Source organism: Coloeus monedula (assembly GCF_965178545.1).
Source record: "Coloeus monedula genome assembly, chromosome: 5".
Lineage (NCBI taxonomy): Eukaryota > Metazoa > Chordata > Aves > Passeriformes > Corvidae > Coloeus > Coloeus monedula.
This window is the reverse complement of record NC_138785.1, coordinates 63570958-63597056: the sequence shown is the minus strand read 5'-3', so window position 1 is coordinate 63597056 and position 26099 is coordinate 63570958. Positions and strand designations below refer to the sequence as shown.

The 26099-nt window shown below is 40.0% G+C and overlaps 1 protein-coding gene across 3 annotated transcripts in view; it reads right to left on the bottom strand.

Annotated features, from left to right (window-relative positions):
* KIAA0232 overlaps positions 1–15878 on the bottom strand; it is a 65676-nt gene extending 49798 nt beyond the window's left edge. For all 3 annotated transcript variants that reach the window (XM_082281927.1, XM_082281926.1, XM_082281929.1), the window contains exon 1: positions 15762–15878. The gene's annotated coding sequence lies outside the window, so the exon portion shown is untranslated. The remainder of the gene's footprint in view (positions 1–15761) is intronic.
* Between the last annotated feature and the right edge of the window lie 10221 nt (positions 15879–26099).

Below are 26099 nucleotides of genomic sequence, written 5' to 3'. Positions count from 1 at the left end.
CACCCCCATATCTGTTAGAGGGACAACACAGGAGAGCATAGACAATCCAGGACCAGGAGGTGCCTGGAATGTGATGATGATACCTTCCTTTCCCAAGTCAGAGAAGTCAGCAAGGAGAGGTCCTATGCTGGGTCTTCTTCTCACCAAAACATTGGGGCTGCTGGGGAACGTGAAGCTCAAGGGCAGCCTGGGCTGCAGTGACCATGAAATGGTGGAGCTCAAGATCCTTAGGGCAGCAAGGATGCACAGCAAGCTTACAGTCCTGGAGAGACTAGGAGAGCACAGTTTGGCATTCTCAGGGATCTGCTTGGTAGAATCCCTGGAGGGAAGAAGGACCAAAGAAAACTGGTAAATATTCAAGGATCATCTCCTTCAGACTCAGGAGTGACACATGCCTACCAAAGGAAGTCAGGCAAAACACCAGGCACATGCATGGTTAAACAAGGAGCTCCTGGACAAACACAAGAAGGAAGAAAAAGGAAGCCTACACAGGGTGGAAGCAAGGACAGGTGACTTGGGAGGAATAGAGAGAAATTGTCCAAGCAGCCAGGAATCAGGTTGGGAAAGGTAAAGCCCCAACAGAATTACATCTGGCCAGGGACACCAAGCTTCTTGAAGCTTCTATACAAGAAAAAGCTTCTATAGGTATCTCAGTGAAAAAAGGGGCCATCTCTCAAAGGAGACCGAGGACATGGACAGTATGGGGTATTTAATGACTTTTTTATCATGGTCTTCACTAGCAAGTGCTCCAGACACACTGCCCCACTCGCAGGAGGCAAATGTGGGGACTGGGAGAATGAAGAACTGCCCCCTGCAGGACAAGGTGCGATTTGAGACCATCTAAGGAACCTGAAGGTACATGAATCCATGGAACCTGATGAAATGCATCCCCAGGTTCTGTGGGAACTTGAAAGAGGCTTGGAAGAAAAACTGGGACAGACTTTTTATGAGGGTCTGTAGTGACAGGGTTTTTTTTAAACTAAAATCAGGTTTTTTTTTAAACTAAAAACTGATAGATTTAGGTTGGACATAAGGAAGATATTTTTTACATTGAAGGGGTTCGACAATGAACAACTTGTCCAGAGAAGTTGTGCATGATCTATTCCAAGTATTTAAGGTCAGGCTGGGCAGGGTTTTGAGCAACCATATCTAATGAAAGAGGTTCCTGCCCACAGAAGTGAGCGTTGATGATCTTTAAAGATTCCTTTCAACTCAAACCATTCTGGTACTATACAAAGCTTCTGGATACTGAGTCACTTCAATCAAAACTTCGACACATTGTTTAGGTCCTTAGCACCTAGTAAGGACCGAGTTTATGCTTCAGCTTTTCCCTGAACAAGATGATTTGGTGGCCTCTCTTTTCTATCTTAACACTTATTTAAGTGAGGCATTTGAGAAATTCAGTTCTTGAGATCTAGGCTAACAAAATTTGATTGACTTCAGCTGACCAGTTAAAGTGTGTCTTGCTTTTATTAGATGGGGAGGAGAGGAAAGACACAGCAAGAGAGAGACACATTCTAAGAGAAATCACGAAATCAGACAACAGAATTTTTGTAATTTGTATTGCAGTCCAGTTTTTTTGAATACCATATTGTTACCTCATCTGACATTCAGTTACATGATATAAAAACTGGAAATCTAAACAAATTTCTTAAATATTATTTAAGAGTTCTCATTTTACAACTCTCAAGTACTTTGTTTCACAGATGGTCCAAAACATTTCCATTATGTTTTAGAATTAACAAAATTTCGTATTTTCCCATCCCAGTACTAGAGAGACTTTTCATATCAAATTAATACAAGTCACTCAAAGAGCAAACATTTCTACTGATAGATGTGAAGCTTGATTTTAGAGATAACACATTCTGACAAATAAGTTATTATCTCTCTTATATCTATTTCACACCGTCTCGCTAAAAATAATTTTTCCATCCTCACAAGACCAAGGCTAATCTGAACAGAGGGAGCACATTATAGCCTAAATAATTAGTGGAAGGCTAGTTATTTTAACTAAGTCAGAAAGAATTCTCCATTTCCAGCTATAAAATATGACAGATGGACATGCCTTATAACAAGAATTACCAAATAAAAATTTCAACATCTGTAGCAATACTTTCTGAAAACTACTTTTTATTTACACAGTAAAAAATGCATGTTTAAATTATTTCAAAATAATTTCTCCTTACTCCAGTTCTTAGTATAATTTTTCCTTTTAAGTAACCTTCAGTTTTTGCAATACTAATCAATGACCTTAACAAGGTCACACTAGATAAACTGTTAGCAGTTTAACCACTAGAGGCACAAGACCCAATTTATGAAGTGTCTTGTAGAAGAATGAGAACACAACACTGTGTAAGAACTCAGATTTTTCAACTTAGACTACCTTAGAATACATGTATTTCTCAAAATTCTATTCAGGGTGACAGACACTAAACACTCTTTTGATCTACAACAGACACCAGAAGAAAATAACTAAGCTTTAGTCTCCTGAGATCTAGCTATGGCAAAGCAACAACTTTAAATAACCTACAGCAAGCAACAGAAAGGAGATCAATGGTACAGAAAGTGAAGGTGGAGCACTCCAGGTTTGTTTCCTACAACAGAGTTGCTCTTTCATGGTAAATAACCTTTTTTGAAGACTGAGTAATCTAGTCTTCCCTGTATAATAACTCGAATACCAGTACTGTCATAACAAATACACAGAACTTTTTTTTTTTTTAAGTGCCTTGGAACTACAATAATGAATGCAACACAAACAGCTTCTTATGGCAGTTGTTGTCTACGGAATACAGGATGACAGCATAAAATCAGAGATTACCAGAGAGTGCAGTAAAAGAAAGGTATCATACATCACTCTTCAATGAAGCTCAATACAAGCTCATCAAGAAAGTGCTAATGTATGGATTATCAACAGAAAGATTAACCAAAAGTTCATGCCAAACAAGACAATTCCATGTCTTTAGCAGGTTTTTTTCCTCCATAGTGTCTTTCATACTACTAGAAAACAGTAACCAAAGCCAAACCACAAAACCCACTGAATTAATCTAAGGTAACCTCATCTCTATTTTATCAGCACCAAGAGGCCTCTGAAAATTGTGAATCCACACAGCAAGGTCCTAAACCAACATGTTTTGTAAATGAAAAACCCCAAAACAATCCAATGATTTAACAAGCTTTCAAGTTTTCTTAAATATCAACTTTTAAAGTACTAGAAGATATTGGAATAAGAGAGTAAAAACTATACCCCTTACAATTGTATAGGTACAGGTAAACTAAAGTTCCACAGACAATGTCTTAGAGATCATAAAACGTAACTTGAAAAGGAAGCAAATTGTCTGCAGGCGTAAATTCACTACACTGGGGTCTATACCATCAGTAGGAAAAAAAAAAGTTACTGGATTACATATTGAAAGAGGTTGAAAACTAATATGCTGTTTACTTGCATGATCTGCAAGTGAGTCTCTCAAAACTCAAATTTACTCTTTACACATTTTGATACATTACTACAGAGGAGCTGATCTCTTGGATAAAGCTATAGATGCTACTTTTCCTTCCTTCAAGTACCAAAAAGGGAAAACATCTGTTTCCAGTGTTTCATTCTGCCTACTGCTACATGTTAACAATTACACCAACCACATTGTCACACAATAGTTAAATCATAACTGCTGTTTCATACAAAGTTTCCTCCACTATTCTTTGAAATACACCAGTACATTACAGAGTTTAAATTAACAGCTCTCATTTCAACAGTTCTTTTTCTCCATTTTGACAGCATATGACAGTCATTCAACGAACGGAGAAAAAAAGATCATATACTTCTTAATTTTTTTTTTTTTAATGTGGATAGAAGCATCCACATTTTTTAATCAGGACAATATTTTTCAACGTAGTGCTTTCCTACAGAATGGTTTTATTAAAAGCAAACAATCTGTCCTCTCTCTGGCAATGACAGGTATGGAAAAAATATGGAAATCCTAATTAGTATAAAAAAAAGTAAAAATTTTATCAAGTTTGGTCAACAACATACTAAAATCATATATACAATGCAGTAAATTTCAGTCCCCTTTAGAAGACTGATAATCAAAAGCATGACCACATTATATGATGGCAACAGAATTCCAAATTGTTCTTATATATTATGGAAGAATCTGCAATTTTACCCTAATTCTTTTGTTTCTTTCCATGAAAAAACTGAACAAATCCTTAACATACAAACCGAGCAGCCACACAATGGGGAAGGCACTGTCAAAGCCCAAAAACAAAGCCTATTTAAAGTCTAGCAAACAATGGAATCTGTGTGCTTAATAAATTTCACATGGTATTTAAAAAACATGCGAATTCAGAAGTAAGAAAAGTTGTTATTTTTTAACCACATTTCTTGATAATCTAAGAAACCTGGCTGTGTAGTCTTCAGAGCAAAGGCAGCTTTTTTATGCACTGGTGATACTTGATGTTATTGCACAACAAACAGCAAGAGCAGGGGCTTGATTCATGACCAAGGCACTGAAACACTATTGTAAAACAAAAAAAAAAATTATAATGCTTATGGCTCTCTCTTCATCTCAGTTCATTCAATTCCTGACTCAACATTTCAGAAATATTGTCCGGCCATGAGAAACACCTGGCTGGAATCAAAGCACCATAAGCGGTCAGAAGCATAAAAGCAGCCCTGTGAATCAACTTTAAATATACACAGAACCATCTTTTTTAAGACACGTTACCAAGAGATGCAAGCGTGATACAGTCTTACTTGTAATGGGTTTACATTTTATAGGGGACTGATGTCTAACAGGGCTGGGCTTATGGTTCTAGTGTAACTCAAGTCAGAGAACCCACAGGGGAGACAGAAACTAGTGTGGGGGTGTTACTGCAGGATTTTTTTCCTTACAAATCTGCAAGCTTATTTTCATAACACTTACCAAATGAAAATCTGAAGCGCTAATCCCATATAAAAGCTTAATGGAATTACTCAAAGGATTCAAGAGCTACCACATAAGCCTCAGTTACTTAGGTTAGCAAAGAAAAAGAACAGATACAATCAAGATGACACATGGGGAAGTCACCAGCACAGTTCTGAAGGATTCTGCACTGGGACCTGCATTATCTGATAAATTCCTAAGTGGCCTGGAAGATGAGATGGGTGACACAGTTAAGAAGCTACCAAAGGACAGCAAGTGATCAGGGATAGTGACTATAGAGTAACTGAAAAAATGCAGGAGGACATTATGAAACTGGATTGGGCGATAAAAAGGCAAACAAAATTTAGCATAGGTAAACTTGAAATGGAGCAATAAGCACCCGATGCTATTCATGCATAAATCAATGAGTTGTGAGGTATTAATCCATGTCTCTCCATGGATAGAGACTGACTGTTCAATGTCTATTTTTTGTTAATAGAAAGTACTAATGAGTTAGTAAGATCTACATACAAAAATTCACACAACAGCTACCAGAATTCCTTGCCAAAAGATACTGAAGACTCAAAAAAAAATTAAAATTAGATGGCCTTCAACGGAAATTGAGTAAGAGAGATCCCTTGAGAGTTTCCAACTAGACAAAGCATATCAGGGTCAGGAAATCCCTTAGGCTGAAAATAGTGTATGGCTGAGGGAGTATTTAGGAGAGGTATCATTCTCCCTGTTCAGTTTTTGTCCCTAACTGCTCCTTTAGAGATGATGTTGCAGGCAAGTACTGGGTTTGTCAAAGTCTTTCGTCTGAACCAGTACAGCTGTTCTTATAAAACATTTATGTTTACCATCATACAAGAACGACACTTCAAAAAACAGTTGCTGGAGAAGTTCAATAAGATGATCCACTCACAGGGCTGCACATTATTAACACACAAGAACTTTGCTACAAGATGTCAAAATACCAATCCTGTCAGGGAGCAAAAACTGAGCTATGGGAAATAACTGTTAATGGACCACAGAATTAGCAGGTGAGACACTTGCACTAGGGGGTCAGTTGCATATCAAAGACCCCAAATTCTTGTAATCTGTGTATTCTTCACTTCTGCAAAACAAATATATATATAAGCTGGAAAATGTAAAATTTTTAAGCTAAGAAAAAAAAAAAGGCAAGACATAAAGGGGAAAAAGCATGACAACAACAAAACCTGCAGACACTGTGTACACCCCAAAACTTAATCATTTCATAGAATTGCAAGGTTTGAATGTGCCTTCATAAGCAAGACTCTTTTGGAAAGGTCCTCATTACATACAGCAGACTTGTAAAGAATCATCTCTGCGGAGTGGAGACTTATGAAGCGGTCCTTCAGTACATCTAATACAACTTTAAAAAATTCATTAATAAGCCTAATAGTTGGCAAGTTTTGCAGATCATGGTTCAGTGGGAGCCTTGATAATTTAGGAAGCAAATTTTATCTTCAAGATGGAGTATTTCTATTTCATAGCATCACTCAAGAAACTGTTTCAGGAGGTCAACTCAATAGTAAAGCTGCATTGAAAAAAAACCCAAAAGCAAGCATTTCATTATGCAGCACATAGACACCATTTCTGTTTCAATACACAGAATGGAGCTCAGAGCATTTCTGCCAAAATAAAATTTGACAAATAAAACAATCTCTGGTACCACAGATTATGCAATTGCACCAGGTAAGTTTAAGTACAGCACATCTGTAACTTGCAACCCCCTCAACCCAAAGAATTGTATCTCAAAAATTTTTGCTATTTAAGAAGGACTTAAAACTGTTAAAAACACCTGCATTGATCAGATTTGCTATTTAAGAAGGACTTAAAACTGTTAAAAACACCTGCATTGATCAGATTTGAGAAACTGAAAGTTTGTCAGAATCTACAGAAGTGAAATGCTGCTTCGCTATTTTCAAATGCCCAGCTGCCATTAACAATGGCAACAATTACATTATTTAAGTAAGAATTTGTCCTAAAGATTATCCAGCTACCAATAGAGTCCTAATAATTCCGTTCTATCCTTAAAAAACAACATAAACTGAAATGACAAATATTTTTTCCAATTTAGTTTGTTACTGTGTACTGGTGTTTGAACCAAACTTTACTTTGTTTAAACGTGACTATTTTTTTAAAAATCTTATCTGAAAAAAGAAAAATGTATACATATAACATAACATAGATTTATGATAACTTTTTAGAAGTTTAAAAATACAAATCAGCATCTAATGACAAAGAATTTAGGTAAACATTTTTCATATTAAAAATTAATTAAAACTAGTACCAGTTTGCAAAAACCAGAAGTGATCATTTTTATAGCAGCAGTAACTAACTTTCAAGAGAACAACAGCAGCAGCATTTTGACAGAGAAACCCGTGTGGATGACTTAAAGGTGAGTTAGTGTAACAGGAACGGCACCACCACTGCACATTGCCACTAAGAGAGGACAAGACATTCTACTGTTTCTCTCATCCTCCCGTCCATGTTCCCACCCTCTTGTCCTGTACTTAACACATCCACTCTGTGGTTGCAGGGACTAACTGTATCAGCTTTTTGTTCCAAATGGAAAGATTTCATTTTTGGCAACCCAGTCTTCAAAAAATACAAATCTGTGATCAACTCACTCTCTCACCACAAAATTTCTAGATCTGGCATAAGAGAGGAAGTGGGGTTGCCCCTTTCAGCAGCAACCCACTATTAGATCCACTTAAGAATAACAAGAAAACATTAGGAAGGCAGAATGCAGAAACTACATTTTAGCTAATTTAAATCCAAGTCTTTCAGACAACGATTATTCTTAGGAACTTCCAAGTGTGGAAGCCAATCCAGGTACTTCAGCAGGTATGATATTTACTTCCAATATTTATACAGAAATTCCCTAGGCACCCATGCAACCATACCCTGTACTTGTAGCATCCAGCAGATTCAGCCTCAAACAGTAGCCTGGCAATGACAAAGAAATTACTGCTTGCTTCAGATTTGCTGAGAGAGAGGCAGGTGTTGCACTGTAACTAACTGAGAATAGGACGGATCACCCAAGTGTGGAGAATCCAAGAGAATGTGTGGTAGTGCAGAAGGCAGCGTATGTGGACCTCCGAAACACTGAGAGGCATTGCCTCACCTCATACTTTACTCTCCACTCATCAGTGTAATTTCAGTACCACTGACATCAGCTTTCAGACCTTCCTGCTACATTTCTTTTACCATTGAAGACAGTGCTATGATTCAAGTTTTTCAGTTTAAACTTGCAGATCTTATCAGTGTACCAGAACAATGTCAGAGACAAGCATCTTGCTCTCCTCCCTGTTTACCTCAAGTCTATTACGCAGGGATTACCTGGATGGGCTGCTACTGGGCCTGAGAGATCCTGAGGAGAAATACTTTTCTAGATGCAACTTCAAGGAGGAGATAGCTACAGTCTTTTCTGTTCAGTCCCATGAGAATTTTCACGGGGACACTATTTATCAAAAGCAGTATCTTTCACTATGTACACAAGCAACAGACCACACATCATTGATTACCACCATCATACTTCAACAACACTTTCTCAGATTTAGGGAAACATAAATGGAGTTAATACACACCGAAACCAAATAGAACTACGATCACACAGATGCACATATTGTAAGTTCAGCAAGACATTTATCTTCAGGATTTTTGGCATGTAAAATCTGTAAGCTTTCTACTACTTGTGTCTCACTATATTTACCAGCCTTAGTATCATCACCTAGAATATATGCACGACTTAAAAACACAACACAGGATGCAGTCAAGTAATGGAAAGACCAGATGCACGTTCTTGACCATTTGATCATTTTCTTTCCTGCCCTCCTGATATCCTTTATTTACTCAACTTCTGGAGCAGTTCAAACTATCTGTTACCAACAGGTACTTGCCTGCGTTTGAAATCCATTCCCAAGTGGGATGCTAATGCTTGGAGGCCCAAGCACCAAGTTACATGTGTGTGCATTAAAACAGACGTGACCCTGGTTCTGAACACCTCAGTGAGCAGACACAGGCACCTGTGTGCCCCAACACGTGTTGTAGACGCCTTCAAGGCACAGGTAGCCACCAGGTGGAACCGTACCCCAGGCCATCAGTGGGGCCACCCTGATAAAATATTCAGTGCTGTTCATACCAGCTGGCCACTTTTGTAGTGCAACCATACAAGATTTATTTCAACTGATGTACAATTTACTCTTAGGCACACACTGCATCTTTCAGTCGGGCAAGGAAAAGGAGAATGAATTATGAATGCCAATGATCCAACCACCAGTGTTCATTTAAAGGCTGTGATATTTGTCCTGCTATTTATACTTCCAAGGTTAATAATCCAGCTGTATACAAACAGCTAACTAGTTACAGGCCACACTATACATTTTACTCTGGTTTATTAATTTCTTTAATTTGTATGAAGGTCTTTTCTGAATACTTACCATTGATGTTTTTTATACTTGGTCTGCATTTCAGGGAGCTAATTACTGCCTTGTTGAAAAGCTTTAAATAGCCTCATGAAGAGTTTAAAAACAAATATAACTTCACCTAACTACATAGTCTTTTCAACAGTTATTTTAATTAAAAAAAGGTTACCATAAATTAAGTTGAAAGCCACATATAGACAATATTTTCATTAATAACTGTGTAAAAACTTACAAGATGTGTCAGCCACAGGAGGCTCAGTAAATGCAAAGGGTTCTGACAAGCCGCATTTGCAATACCTACTACTTAGCCAGCAGAGAAGTTACTGACTTTACCGCACACAAAATATGGCAGGCCTACAAAGGAAATTGTCTCCAATACTTTTCTCCTGCCCCTCTACCACCTTTAATTTTTATTCCAAAATATTAGTAAATTAATTTCTATCTATTTATGAAATTGAGATCTGAAGTAGGATACTCTTCAGTTTTGAAGAGAATAGCAAGTCACATGAAATAATTCCTATTTTAACATTTTAATGAATTTGCATAGGCATTGACTGTTTAGCTTATGTTGTAAGGCTGCCAGGCTGTCTTTTTCCATAAAAACAGTGGTGATATTTATTACCATATCTCCACTTTTATGATTAAGTATATTGCCTAAAAACACTACCTATTAAAAAAAAAATTTACTAACTGAACAGGTAGGACAGTTTAATATTGCTCTTAAAATAATACATTTGCTGCTTGATACTTCAAATGACAGCTGAAAAGGTCATTTTACTAAAATGCAACCAGAGAACCTCTTACAAAAACAGCATGTCAGCATTACATTAATTCTCTTCAAGGAAGTTACTGTACTGTTAACCAAGGCATTTCTTTCACAATTCAAGAACAAAGTTACTAAAAACTGGAACTCTGAGGTTTCTCTGAAGTCAGTAAGATATTCGTTTCAGAGAGGCTGGTGAGAAAATCATCTACGTATGACAAACTAATATCTGAACTTACAGAGACATTTTAAAACTTTTGTGTCACCTCACGCAACTCAACACTACTTCCATCAAAACAGCTATAAAAACATCAATAAAACAAAAATTACTAAAGGTAATGCAGTTTCACTGTCAAAGGCAAGAGCTGAATATGCAGCAGAGTGAACTTCTACCCCAGAAGACAGAACCAGAAGAGAAATTCACTGAACAGCAGTCTTTAGCTAATTAGTAAAAGTAATTAGCTCAAAATCTTCAGAGAGCAGAATCAAATATCATGAAACAGTAGAAGTTGTTCCTGTACTTTTAAAAGTGAAGACATCAGCCCAACAAATAACTGGAAGCTAGCTCTATTTCTTTCAGGATATTCCAGTGTCTTAAATACAATGTTATGTTTTAAAGTTGCACTTCCTCTCAGCCACAGTCTTCAAATTTGTTTCAAGTTCAAAATAACACATTACAGTGGCACAAGGATCCAGTGAGAATTAATTACTCATCCAGTGGCAGCAATATGCATTACTGATTTCTTCACTAGTGATTCTTCAAGCAGACCTTTTCCTTTAGGTTAATAAAACACTTTATTTTCTTAAAAAGTACATATGACAGATGCTAAATTATCAAAATAACTTCTTGAATCAATCTGTGTATGTTTTAGCATGTTTTCCCACTTTACTGTTGATGATTATTATCTCAATCTAAATCCTGATTAAGCTAACACTACCTGGAATAACCCTGCAGAGGATATGGATCTTGCAACTCCACTCTGCTGCTCTGATGTTAAAACTGTACCATCTTATGACAGGTTGCTTTATTATTTCTGGCCTTCAGCTACCCTAGTCTCTTACTGCCTTATATTTCTCTCTCTCCCTGTACTTTATTCCTCAGACTATATATGCAAAATCTCATCTGCAATGCAACTGCATCTCCCTTCAGAATTCTTCCACAACCAAGCTAGTCCATCTAACCAAAATATAAAAACAAACTCACACAATTTAATAACCTACAAAACGGATAACAGCTACTCCTTTCCATACAGCACCTTAAACACAAGCACATTAAAATGAAATTTCACTTGAATTCACTTAGTGGCAGAGCTGATAGAAAACTGCAGGTCTCTTTTCTCAATCCTAGCCCAGCACTCTACCCAGAAGACTTTGTTCCTTTGGTAAATTTAGTAGTAACTAGGCAAAGATTTTTAAAAGCTGTAAAAACCACACAGAATTATTCAGATTTCATCCCTGTTATAATTTACTTATTAAAAAACTTTTTTGCATAGAGTGTAAATTTCCACATGCAATCCTTTCTAGAATAAGGCCCAGAAAGTTACAGACACAAGTGACATTAGCATGGACTGCATATTTGAAATTTCTTGCTCAATACAGTAAAACCCAGAAATTTAAACATTCCCCAAATTATATTAAAAATGAAAATCACTCTAGCAAGTCTGAGCACAGACTTAGCAGGATATAATTAAACTATTACATGTAATATCAGAACTGAAAAAAATTAATTTAAATAGTTCATAATTTAAATTTCCACACTAATATAATTAAACTATTATACGTAATATCACAAGAGTGAAAAACGAATTTAAATACTTAATTATTTAAATTTCCACACTATTGCCTCAGAAATAAATCTCTTGGAAAGACAAGTTCCATATGTCCTCTTTAATATCAAAGTTATGAACAGAATTTAGATGCAGAAACAAACAATGTATAGTATTATGCAGGTAGATCAAAACATCCTGCACATGAAATTATAAAGGAAGTAGATGATTAAAAATTTAAAATATTCAGCAGCTTCCAATAAAGCGACAGAAATAGCTGCTAGTAAGATGTCTGTGAAAGAATAATCTTTGCACTGAATGTTTAAGCTACTCAATCCTTCTCCCAATCCCCAACCACCTCTGTAGACCAATAAAATATACATTCAAACTCTTAACATCCATTAAAAATGAACCCAACCAACTTTCAGGAAAGTAGAGCAAGATGCTTTTTAGTAAAAATACTATAACAAGCTCATCTAGAACTTCTTCTACTAAAACACTGGCAGTCCTGCAGTTACATGGCACTTCTGACTAGAAAAGTCTGGTAAATTATTTCCAAATTAATAAAAAACCTGTCATTTTCCTTCCAAATAGACAATTTTCCTTTTGTCTGTGTATTGAAATGTAACTAAGCATGCCAATACTAATTTGAACATTTTTAGTTTGTATCATGTAATTGACTTTAGTCAGAAAAAATTCTTGGGGCAGAACTATGGGGATGGACAACAAAACAACTCATTTCTACAATTACATTTGCAAATTATCCAACCAGTCTGTCACTTTTCTTGGACAAAAATGAAGGATTCCAATCTCTGTTCCACAAGACAGAAGAATATCCCAAAGCCAGAATATCCCAACAAACAGAACATATTAAATAGTTTCTAGAAGATAATTTGTATTCCAAGTTCCATTAGCAATGCAGGTAAACTGGAATATTGCCTGCTGCCTCTCCAACTCTACAGAAAATCTGAGTTTTACCACCTTCACCACATTCTGCTTTACCAGACATTGTTGCCTATCCTATTATAGTACTAAACTGCTACTTTTAGTTATTAGCTATTGTTTAAAGAAGCAGCAAACTGAGACATGATTTTGCTAGGATTCTAGCGAAGTATATAAAATGTCTATTCTGACTCTACAACACTATGCCTAAAACCCAATAAAATCCCTCAAGAATATGCACCTGTCCAACCTCTTGGTTGCTTCATTCCTCCTATTCACCTAGAAACTCCAGATGGACAAATAATGAAGTTTGAGCAGTATCTAGATTTTCCTCTGTCCCTATTCCTGCTAGAATGCACAACAAATGAGCAAAGGAAAATGCTGACATCATTTTACCCCTATGGAATTTCTCTGACTTGGAAGAATAACGAATAGCAACAACAACAGAAGCAGTGGGGAATGCTGAAATATGATGATGAAATAGGCATATGAACGTAAAAGAAGTTCAAGGCCTCCATTTTTTCTTCTTGGGTCACATATAGATCTGTTTGACCCTTACTTTCCTTCCAATTCCATTGCTCATGAGCAGAAAAGCTGACGGGTCATATACCCAATCCAAATTTGCAGAATCTGCAGACTCAAAGGATCTTTATCCCAATGGTGCCCCAAACAGACCAATAAAGTTCTGTCACTGTACATGTGTTAATATCTGTCAAGCACAACATGGTGGGGATATAAAATGCCATCTTTTCAATGAACTGTGTCAGGATTTCCCCTATAATTGTCAAGTCTTTGAAAATAAATAACATGATGAACATATACCAGATTACTCATTTTACTCAAATCACCTACATCCCCTCTTGTATCTCAATGATCAAAAGACAAGATTTTGATACCTATATGATATGCTTTATTGACTGGAAGAGAATGATTGTACACTACCATTTTAGCAATCCATACTAACAAGAAACAGCAGATGGAGGACAGTAAAAAATAAAATCTGTACAGTTACATGTTAAGTAACAATCAAGTTCCACATCATTTACTTTTATAAGGCATATTTTTGTCTTAAATAATAAAGAAAAATGTCAATTACAGACTCCCATGGGTTGTGAGGAGCCTGCAATACTTAGGGTTTAAGCACTGCAGTGAAGTACTTTGTTTTACACAATTATCTACTGAATCATCACGAGTTCACTTTTGACAGCTAAGAAACCAAAGTCGATCAGCAATTCCAACTTCCTCCCAAGAACACGGAAGAAATATACAGCGTACAACAGAAATCATAAACATTTAAAACGGTTTGAATGAGGAAAATTAACTACACGTACTACAGCGGCCTCTGATCCCAAGATTCTAAATTACAACCCAAATCACTTATACACAGATAACACCAGAATACAGGAATGTGTTTTATTTGAAAGGAAGGACAAGCAAATCATACTATTTTCACCCTTCAGATCAGTATCAGGTACTGCAATGAGTAATTAAAACAAAGACAAGATAGAAAAAAGCACCGCACTTTCGCTTTTCTCAAAGTTTCATAACACGACTCAATACATGTATACTTTTAATCGAGACGACATGAGGAGAAGATGGAAACGAGTTTGCTGGAGCGAAGTGTCAGTTTGTGTCACTTCTGCATTCAGCTGTAACCTTCGCCAAACCTTGTCCCCCACCCCGCCCATCGCCCGCGAGAGGCCGTGGCCGGCGGTCCCGCCCCAGCGGCGCCCGGCTCCCAGCGCCCATAGGATGCGGCTCCCGTCAGTCTCCCATCAGCCCAGCTCCGCCTCCTCAAACAGCAGCAGCCCTAGCCTTCCTATCCGCCTTTAGCCTTCAATAGGCCCTAAAGGACAATGCTGCTGGAAAGGGAAAAAAAAAAAAAAAAAAAAAAAAAGAGGAGGGGAGCGAGTCCCGCCAGATCGGCCCCCGGGGCAGCGCTATAAGGCCTCAGCTCAGCCGGGGCGGTTTCCATCAGCCCCAGCCCGTCCCCAGCTCCCCCTCCCCGGTGCGCGGCCGCTGCTGCGCTCTGAACGTTCGCACAAGATGAAAGGTCACGGCGTGAGCACCGGCGGGGCCCGGCAGCGGCACAGCCCCGTCACCTCAAACTAAGGGTCAGGCGGAGCAGGCGAGGCGCTGCCCGGATCGGGATCTCCCTACTGCGACCCGAACCGCCGCATCCTCCGCTTTCCCGTCTGCTGGCACCGGGTGACACCGGCGCGGCCGGCACCCGCAGCGGCTGGGTGCGGGGTGCCGTCTTGCCCTCCCTCCGTCTCCTCCTCTGCTCCCGGGCGTGACCCGGCCCGGGGGCACCGAGCCGCGGCTCCCGCTCCAGGCCGGCGCCTCCCTCCCGGCCGCGGCGCAAGCCGCTCACCCGGCGCCGGGTCCCGCCGGGATAGAAGAGCGCGGAGTCGGCGGCAGGCAGGGAGGGCTCAGCTCCCCTCCCGGGCAGCGCTCTGACCGGGGCACCCAGGCCGGGCCCCCGGCCCCGCCCCCGAGCCCTGCCCGCCGGCAGCCGCCCCCCGCCCGGCCCCCGCCGCTCCTGTCACCCCCTCCCCGGCCCCTTCCTCCCGCGCCCCCCGGCACGCTCCCGCCGCGTTGAGCCAGGCGCAGCCCAGGAGCGGGACGCGCCGTCCCGGGAAACCGTCCTCCCGGAGCGACGAGGCCCGGCCCCGCAACTCCTCCTCTTCCCGGGCTGTTAGCGGAGAAGGCAAGGATGCGCGGGCCTTCCCGGTCGGGCCCCGAGCCGCCGGCCCAGCGCTCCCGGGGGTCCAGCCCGCCTGTCCCATCGCAGCGGCAGAAAGGAAGCGGGGGAGGGGAAGGGCGCCCGCCGCCTCCCGGCTCCGTCCTCCCGTTCCACCGGCAGGGTGGCTGCCACTTTCCCTCCCTCCCTTCAGCCCTGCCCCTCCCTCTGTTCCCCGGGCCCGCGGCGGGCATTTACCTGCCGTGGCGGCGCAGAGCGGGGCCCTGGGGCCTCTGGCAGCCGGAGGAGGCGGCGGACTCCGTCCCGCTGCTGCCGTCCCCGAGTGAGGCGGGCGGGACGGAGCCGGGACCTGCCCCGGGAGGCGTTACGTAAACCGGCGGCGGCGGCAGTTCCAGCGCCACGGGGAGGGAGGGAGGGAGGGGGCCGGGCCGGGCCGGCCTCTCCGTCACCCGGCAACGGGACTCAGGGCCCCGGCGCATCGCGCCGCCGGCTCCGCCCCGTATCCCTCCGCCCAGAGGGCGGCCCGGATCCCAGATCCGTGGGGCTGCGTCGGCCTGGGCGGCGAGGGGCTTGCGAGCACTGCGCTGGCGGGCGGGATGCGGGGGACGTCCGCACCGCTCCGTCCTGTGCCCGTCCCTGTCTCTATCTCCGTCGTTGTCAGTAGGGCCCGGGTTTCGGCGAGCCGCCTCCATGTCGCGGCCGCGGCGCAGGAAGGGCGGGGGGAGGAGGGGAAATGTCCCTTTGCCCTGGTTGTACAGCCTCCCGCCCGCCGGGAGAGCGCCGCGCTGTCCGCCGGACGCCTGAGCAGGGAAGTGGCGGGCGAGGCGCTCGGAAGTCACCGGGCGGGCGGCGGGAGCGGCGCCGGCCCTCGGGGCAGCCGCCCAGGCGGGAGAGCCGCCGGCCGGAACCACCCGCGCCCCTCGGGAGGGCTGTGCCGCCGGGGAGGGGAACACCCAGGCAGGGCCGGGGCAGGAATGCGAGGGAGGGCGTGGGGGATAATGATGGAGCGTAGCGGTGTTTGTCATGTGAGATCCTTTTGAAATCCTGAACGACTCCGAGGGCAAGGTTAGCAAATGAAAGTTTATTTTACTGCGCAATGAAAGCTCGTCTGGGAGGGAAGTCGTCTTGTTAGAAGATTGGTGCCATTGACAGTCGGGTTTAGTAGGTGAGCTCCTCGGGAGCCACGGAGATTTTGTTCCAATTGATTAAATGCCAGTTTAATCACAACTGTTTACACAACCGTGGAGTAATGAAAGGGCAACATTTTTAGCATAGTAGATGGGTGAAAACGGGCCACTAAGGCTGAAAATATGACAAGACACACCAAAGTACTCATTAAGCTTCTTAATTGGGAAAATAATGATGCCCTTTTCAGGTGTGCATTACCATCCCACATTTCTGAAATACATGAACACATACGGGCCTAAGGAAAGTCAATATTATGTAAGATGTCAAAGTAAGTCTTCTGTCTGTGTAATCCTGAGGTTTTCTTCTTTTTGTTCTCTGCTCAACGTGTGGCTCCTGGAGTTCCAAAACGCAGTATGTCATCCATGTTGGCTCACACTGCTTCTTTTGTGCACAACATCTTCAGTCACTGGAACTATGATCGTCTTTGAAAAGATGATCCCTCAGTACCGGATGTAGTCCCATTTAGGCCTTTCAACAAGTTAAGTCTGTATATAAAAAGTACATCTCATAAGAAACATGAATGCAAACACTGCCTCCCAGCCTGTATACTCATTTCCTGATACAGAGCAGCATTATTAATTTTGTTTTAGCTAGGGTTTGCCTATTTTGAACATCCTTAGCACCTAATTTAGTCATAAATCTGATTTAGACTAGTCAAAAGTTAAGTATGCAGGATTCTGTAGCTATGTGAGCTACCAGCGTTCTCTTAAATGCTGCTGAGGCAGTAATTGATGTCGTATGAACGTGCAGTTAATCAGTTACTTTCTCCAAACCTTGCAGGAGTATTTTGGGAGAGATCTAAAGAAAAAGTAGTGCTTTAAGCCCTGTAATAAAAGGACAGAATTGTTCTCTGAACCGTTTAATTACTGTTCAAGTTATTTTCTTGTTATGAAAAATTGAAACTGAAAAGCTTTGGGGGAAAAATCCTGCTGACTTTTTCTGCTGAGTCATTCCCCTAGTTTATCAGAAGCATTTCACTACCACTGTAGCACAATTCACACCAATCGCAATCAAATCTCCTTTTGTTCAGGAGCTCAGAATTTGAGTTCCCCTTTTCAAGGTAGAATAAAATATACTAAAATATGGGGCACCTGAGATTTGTCTGTGGTAACAATTGGCACCAGTTTAAATCAGATTTAATCTCCATACAGTCTTCTGCACATATCCTCAATGTATTAGTAATGTATATCATCAATATGAATCCACTTACCTTGTTTCACCCTTTCTAAACATTTTCCTCTGAAATCTCTATAGAAGGAACAAATGGTCAGAACATTGGTGTTCTCGTAATGGAGCAAGTCAGAGCATGGAGGCCAATGACATTATTCTGAATATTCACTTAGTTGCTGTATGACATTTCAAATTGACAGTTCTGGTTTTGTGGTGAGATCTCAGGAATCCTGACAGTGGAACTTTTTTGTTTGTTTGTTGGTTTTTGTTGGGTTTTATTTTCCTAACAACCAACCCAGTTCTGATCTCCGTTTGGCAAGCATTTCAGAAACAGCTGGTACATAACCATATGCTGTGCTGGCACTGCTGTGAGCTTATTTCCCGCTTGTCCTCCTGGTCAATCAGAGTTGCTCCATGTGCTGAAGGACAGCTGGTCCCTTGGCATGTGAAGCAGCTAATGAACTTTTCCTCCAAAAAGCCATAGGGATAGAGCATGTGAACTGCAATCAGTGGCTTTTCCTTTCTGAAGTGCTATCAAAGATGTAAGTTTTCTATGGGAAACCTGTTTGTGTCCTCTGTGTGATAACCTGCACTCAGTGAGAACAATTATGTGCGTGTGCATTTTAGGTGACAGCACTTGTTTGAAAAATGAAGGCTGAATGATCTGTGTTGAAAAGAATGCTAAACCACAACTGAGTGACTGACGGACTTGTGCCTTTAGCTGTCAGCCTCAGCAAGTATCACCGTTTTCCTTTTTCATTGTGATCCCTGCTGAAAGGGTCTCCAGTAAATTTCTAAAAATGTATCCATTTCATTATATAGTGTTTTTTCCTTTGAGGAACCTGCTGAAGGAGAAATTGCACAGCAGTTCAATATTACATAGCCACAGCTTGTAAACATTTTATTGTCAGCCATTCCTCTTACTTCCTTAAAATCAGTCAGTTTATAATATTCCCTAAAATTTCCTTGTAGGTGCAATAAAAATCCCCTGATTTTCCCTGAGCAGGGATTATGTATGAGTTAACTTTGAAAGTCATGATAAATAATCATTAGACAGTCCTGTTGTTCACAGTTCATAAACTGTTCATATAAAATGCTTGATAAAAACAATCTGCCCATTCAGCATTTTAGAAATGGCGATGTAGTACCATTCATGAGGGAATACATGTAGTTTGAGAACTAAAAAGATCATCTAAGTGTGCAGGATCTAAATAAATACATAAATTCATATATGTTTTTAAAATCTAGAAAATGGATAGACCTTAATGTAAGCTGAAACAGAGAATATCCAACAGACACATGATGAGTTTTATTTGAAATCTTGATGCACAGATTCAAAGTTATAATTATCTATTTGAAACTACTTTTCTTAATTCTACGAAGGCTTGCCTAACTTTTTTACTACTTTTCAGGGTCCATTTCAGGTTTTGAACAAAAACGTTCACACCTCCTAGAAGTAATAGCTCGGTTCAAATGACACATTCAAAAGGCATTCCTCAGCACTAGATCGGGTTTCAGATTCCTTTTTACTGATCCCTCTTTCCTAATAATATCCCTGTGCAGTGAAAAACCAAGCTGTAGATACCCACAGGTCAGAGGGCCACTCTGTTGTCAGCATCTACAGCAATAAATGGAATGTGACATTATATTTTAGTGGGACTTTCATTAGGCTACAGTTCAACTTTTTCCTTTCAGACTTGTCTCAAAGAGGTTTCAATATCTTTAAGAGGAACACACTAGCATGGTGAGCTTGGAAGATCTGAGTCACTTGAAAGTTCACTTACATAATTCAAAGTAAATTTATTTTCTGTTTTATGCAACTTGATCACTATAACCTCAAAATGTATTTTTGTTTTCTTTGAACACAAACTGCATGTAGGAAACTGCCACAGAAACTGCAGGTCAGGCAGTGCTGTTCTGTAACAAGTGTCTGGGCTCGGTGTTGGTATTTCTTTAGGACACCACTTTTTTTTTTAATTATTTTGTTTCAGTGTTACTCTTACCCTTTTCATCCTGCAGCACTAACAATTGGGAAACCCTAATAATACCTTGAGAAACCTTTGGGCAGTCCAAAATAATACATGAACAGGACTCTCTCTCAACACGGTGCTGTGTGCGTAGAACAGACCACCTGAGGTCTACTGTAGAAAGTAATCAGAGATGATAAAGATCCATGATGACTGCCTGCAGCAGTTTGGACAGACAGCCAAGCAGTACAAAAAGATAAAGAAAATGCAAGTGTCATACTACATAATGACTGTAAAGGTCCAAGTACCCAGATACAGCATTTGAAACCACACACCAAGGAATAGCTTTCACTTGTGGCGTAATGAAAGGACTACAGGAAGTACAGTGTTACAAAAATGAAATCATTGTCACAAGTGATGAAATACAAAGCAAGTATTACATGCAATTGCATTTTAAGGGCAGTTAGTCACCATTAAATATACCAGTTTCTCAAAATCTGATCTTTTTTGTAATGCATATGTAGAAGAATTTGATGTCATAATGAGGTATGAATTTAATTGCATTATATTTGTTGCTACATCAGCTATTGTCAAGCTATTAAGTTAATTACATGTTAAGTTTTAAACTAGATGAAACACATTGTGACATCTGTTTTTTTCCTATATACTCCAGAATTACCATGTTGGAATTGTCTGAGGTTTTGGCAGCTCACTGTCTCACAAATAGTTCATGAATACAATTAAACATCCTTGAGTAGCCTGCAGCATCAGCATCCAATCCTTGCCTTGTTCATCAGAAATACAATTATTGTTCTACACTAATTCCACCTTTTTTTTTTTTTTTTTTTCAGATATTGGCCATATTCTCAGTCAGTGAAAATGTTGAAAACAGACTTGAATGCATTCTCCTAGCTGACAATCTGGCCACAGATTTTGGAATGAATGTCCTACGATCTTTATTAATGATCTATATAAATGAAAGGCGAAGGAAACACTTGAAATTTTATCGTGTTTTTAAAGCATTTGCACTAAAGGTGTTATTCTTTTCCTTAGCATTTTCATAACAAAATATTCTGTTGCAGACCCTGGTAATAGAAAAGTATTCCTTTGTGTATTAATAGCTTATCGTCCTGCAACTTTTACATTATGTTTTGACTGATCAAAAAAGTTTTCTTATCTGATCCCATAGTAAAAACTGCAAAGCAAAAAGGTTGCATGTTTTCAGATGCTTAAAAAAAAATGAAAAAAATCTCCCAGACTTCATTTGAAAGCTGAGACAGGTGAAGGAATCTGTATACATGAGTTACAGGCTGTAATAAGATTATTATTGTTATTCTTGTTAATAATAATAATAATAATAATAATAATAATGCTGATATTTTTATGTGTGTGAACTGTTTTATCTGTGTGTGGGAGCAAAACGAAAAATGGCCACTGCTGCTTTCTGGTAGAACTGATAGGCTGGGAAGTGCTGCCATTAGAAATAACTAATTCTGTAGATATCAAAGGGCTGTTAATAGTGGCTGATTAATACCTGTAGCCATTACAAAGAGTTCATATACAATGGGGGGAAAGTCAAGTTTGACAAAAGCAGCATTTTAAAAGGATATTGAATCCTAACCAAAAACATTACTATTTTGATATTAGGGGAAAAAAATTGGCAGTACATGCAGAGCTCTAGTATCTGCATTTCCAAAGCTGTAGCTGCTCTGGGAAGAGATTTCTAGCTGGTGTGATTGACTACAGGGCTGTCAGCCTGAAATAGAAACCATTTGAGCAGCATGAAAGAAGGAGAGGGTATTTTTCTCTCAAGAAGTAGCTAATATTTCAATATTTTGCAACTACACTGATTTGCTCTCTAATGTATATTTCATGATATTTTGGCTTGTAATTCTAAGTGAATTAGATTTAGATGCTCATTTAAAGAGTTACTCATTGGAACTTGTTAATGGGAAGAAAATTACCTCACTTTCCAAGGCCAGTTTATGTGTTTATGCTGAAAAGGTGTTTTCTCTCAAGAGAGTTATCTCTGCTGAGATGAAAACTACTTGTTTTCTGGTTTTATTAGGAATTTTTGTTAAAATAGGGGTGTCTTTTGAGTTTGGTACTGTTTCAATATCAACTGTGAAGAAGCAAAAAAGCAGGCGTAGCTTTAACTGGCTGAACAAAAATTGCTGTCTGGGTGTTAAAACATCCCCCCACACACATTTTGGCAGTTGAAGAGGTCATGAAATAAAGGAACATTTAAATGTCTAAACCCAGCCAGCTTTTCCAGGTGTAGAGAATTCATTTGTAGGGGTCATTTCCCCTAAGAAAGTAATTTTTTTTTTTTTTTTTGAGGCTGACTGCAGGCCCTACTGTGTTCACATAACATAGGGAGGAGGCACTAAAGACCAAGCTAATCAAGATATTCAGGGTGGCATATCAGAGGAGAATATTAAATGGCAGGATTCGGCCACAATTACAGATCACAGATGAGAATATAATCCTACAAGGTGGATTGCTTGAACATTATTTATTAAAGGGGTAAAATGAATGCAGTAACATTAAATAAGAGAATAGATTATTTCTCAGAATAAATATTTTCCTCCTAAATGTAAATATCAATATTCATGGCATTGAATAAGAATTGATAGCCAAGGGCATCACTTTCTGGCTTATTACACTGTTTTGATTTTGTAGATTTTTATTCCTGGGAGCGTACTTTCACAGATGCATATGCTTCTGTACAATGAACAGTATTTGACTTCGAAGTTTTCCAGGTAGGAAATTATATTCTTAAGAAACAAGCTGAATTTCATGTTTCACTCTTGTGCATAAAAGTGGTTTCCGTATCTGGAATTGAAGTATTGCTGTGGCAAAAAATATTATGGCAACATTTCTTCCATAGTCAGTGAAAAACTATAAGGCCCTGTAAAAAGAGATTGAGGGCACCTGTGTGAGGCACCAGCTTCTCTCCTCCGTCTGCCTACATCTGCCAGCTGATCCAGCACTCCCACATGCTGAAACGGAGAACTGCTTAGAGCTCATCAGTGCAAAACATTTTTGAAAACCATCTGAAGAGTCAGCAGGTTTGGCTTTTCCAGAACAAACTCTTGACATCAAGACATTTTTACAAGTAGGAGCCATGAGAGGCTCCCACTTCACATCCACATGACTGTTCTTTCATCCCACTCCTCAAAACTAATGCGGCTGCATCCAGGTTTCCTATCGGGGTGGTTCTTGGCTTCTGCTGCCTCCTGATGATGCTAGGCAGTTGTTGTTGGCCAGCTGTGCTAACAGTTAAGTACTGTGTAGTCCTGTGCAAAGGTACCTGTTGGTTTGGGCATTTGTCCTGGAAGACAGAAATGTTTTTTCTAGGTCTAGGTCTAGGACCTTTTCAGTCTTGAGTGAGCTGAACTCACAGATTCTGATTTTCCCAAGGAAAGAGCAAATGGTAGAATGCCCATGGATACAGGCTACTCTCCATCCCTCTTGTTGCAGCTAGGTTATTGTTCAGAAAGGAAAGACAGAACCAAGAAGAATATAAAACCAGACCCAAACTCCCTTTATCTTGTTGCAGAAGATCCTTCTTTATAATAACAAGTCTAAAAGTCTTGGGATTCAAACTCTGTTTCCATTTATATGTATGTAGTTTACTCAGTTTTGCAGTGCAAACTGTGAATACTGTCTCTATCTCATGAGCGAGTTACTGAGGGTTGAAAAGAGGGAGATGTGGACCTCATCCTAAGGTAGTCTCTACACTGCTGGTTAGACCAGTCTTCTGGAAGAGCTCACTCTGCAGGCAGGGTAAGAGTGCTAGTGTCAGCTGGGAGTACTAAATAGAATTGGAGCTGAATTCAGAGCTATTCATGGATGCTAGGTGCGGGAATGGCCTCTCTGGGGGATGAACTTAGGCATTCCTTTCTCAATTACAACTTTAAGAGTTCAGTTTGGGATACTTTTAAGTATCTGAGTTGTGGGGGATGGTAGAGTCTATATAGAAAATTTTGGAGTCCAGTATGGAAACCCTAGTAAATTTTAAGCTCTTCCATGTAATGTTAGGTGACCTGAATAGCTCTCTTGGATTTTAGACATCATACAGACTGGAGTTATTACAAAACTGGTAGGAAGACCAATGAGCAGAAATAGGCTCTTACAACTGAAACATGTTTTTTGCCCTCTCATCTTCAAGATATGCACATTTGGAAAAAGTAAAGAAGGCAGTTTCCCTGCTTACCGTCACCCAGTTTTAAATGAGGGAGTCATTTCCTGTAGGTTGGATTGAATTCCTTATTTGATACATTCCCTGTGTGTCTGTGCAGTTTTCCTTCTGTGAATGGAGTTATCAATATATATGATACTATAATCCATGTTCCTTGTTTCATAGATTCACCACCAACTGCCTGGTAATGTATCATGCAGTGAAAGTGAGGTACTCAGCTGCAATTTTTTTCCAGCAAACTCGTTAACTGACTTTTCTAGACAGTCACTGCTTGTCATTATTTGTGACAAGGGAGTTTTGAAAACTGTTACATGAGCTAGTGGTAGAAAGTACTTCCAATGTACATTAAAAGTACTGCCTCATTTGTTTTACAAAGAAAATCCTAGCAATAGCTCAGCTGAAATTTAATAACTGCCTGGTTTCACTGCTGCTGCTGGTCTCATCCAAAGTCAATTATAAGTGCTTACATTTTTTCAGTGATTGATCTCAGATTTGGAATGTGTGATTGTTTGCATTAACTATTCTGCTTTTACAATTATATTCAGTTATGATACAGATGTACAGATGATAACAAGCTCCCATGATTTGGTAATTTTTTTTTTTTAAACTGTAGATGCAGAGAACATTTTAATTGCTTACCACCCCATTTCAGGGGCTCACCAGAGGCATGTCTCACTGGGGCAGGCAGGTTTTGAGTTTATGCAGTTGTATGTTAAATCAACATTCTTTTTTGCTTGTGATGTTGATGGGGGGTGGGGGGGATTTTCTTTTAATTCAGTAATGATTAGATTCTCCAGTGCACTTCTCTTATTTTTCATGTAATGTCATCTGAGATTATATTCCTTTGGCACGCCTATCATTTGCATACACATAAGGCACTGAAGGCGCTCATTATTTTCAGCTAACAAGTAATCTTGTTCCCACTTAATTTGAAATACATTGTTCTCTGGATCCTGATTTTGGCTTTTACAGTTACTTGCTTCATTGCATTTAGATTACGCTGCAACGTGTTTTAATACATCATATTTAAAACCTGCAAGATAAAGCATCATAATAAATAGATGCATAGATATAGCCACAATGGAAACATGGCAGCTATGGAGGTTGACGTGATTTATCACCTGTCAAGAGTATGTCATCCTTGGCACAGTGGACAGTATGGTGCTGCTCTGTTGGTAAAAGCTCTGTCTTTCCACTGGTCTTACCAGGCTCTCAGACTGCCCAGGGCTGAATAGAGAGGTTGTACCAAAACATTGCTGCACTCACTAGAACGGTGGCAGAACTCTCTACAGACAGGGTCTTGTGATAATATTATTGCAGCAGCAACCCATTCCTAGAAGGTGAAAAGACTTATGGAGGTGCATGCACCTGCATGTTCCACTTTCTTAACCCTTGAGCTGCCGGACAAATATGCCAGTGTCTCCTTGCCAAGCTATAGCAAACCACTCCTTCATGTGGGAGCAGCAACTTCTCCTGATATTCATGCACCTCCTGAATTAGTAATTTCCTTTCATGTCCAGTCCAAGATTGTACAAGATGGTAATAATGGTATGACAGGAATTGTCTTGTGGGCTGTATTTGGCTGGAACAACACCCATGGTAGTGTATCATAGTTGCAGACAGTATCAGTTGCTATTTGCAGTGGCTGAATATCTTGGTAAAAGATTAATGTAATGCCAATGGAAAAAATAAGTTTCATAATTTAAGTTATCTCTTTGGGAAGGTTTTATCAAATACAGCTGTGAATGCTCCTTTCGTCTTGCATTAGGGTTGTTTCTTTCAGCTCTTTTTCCATGTCTTAAGATAATCAAAAGAGCCATTTGTATGTTACAATATAAGGGACTTCACAAGAAGCCACCACAGAATATTTCCATTAATATGATACTGGAAAACTTGCTTCTGAAGATTAAACATTAGTTAAAATATTTAGGTTGCATTAAACAATATGGTGTACATTTGGTTTTTGTCAGAACAGAATGCACCCTGTAAATCCCCATACCTGTAAGGTCTCTGTGGAAGGACCGTATGAGCTCTGCCGTATTTTGA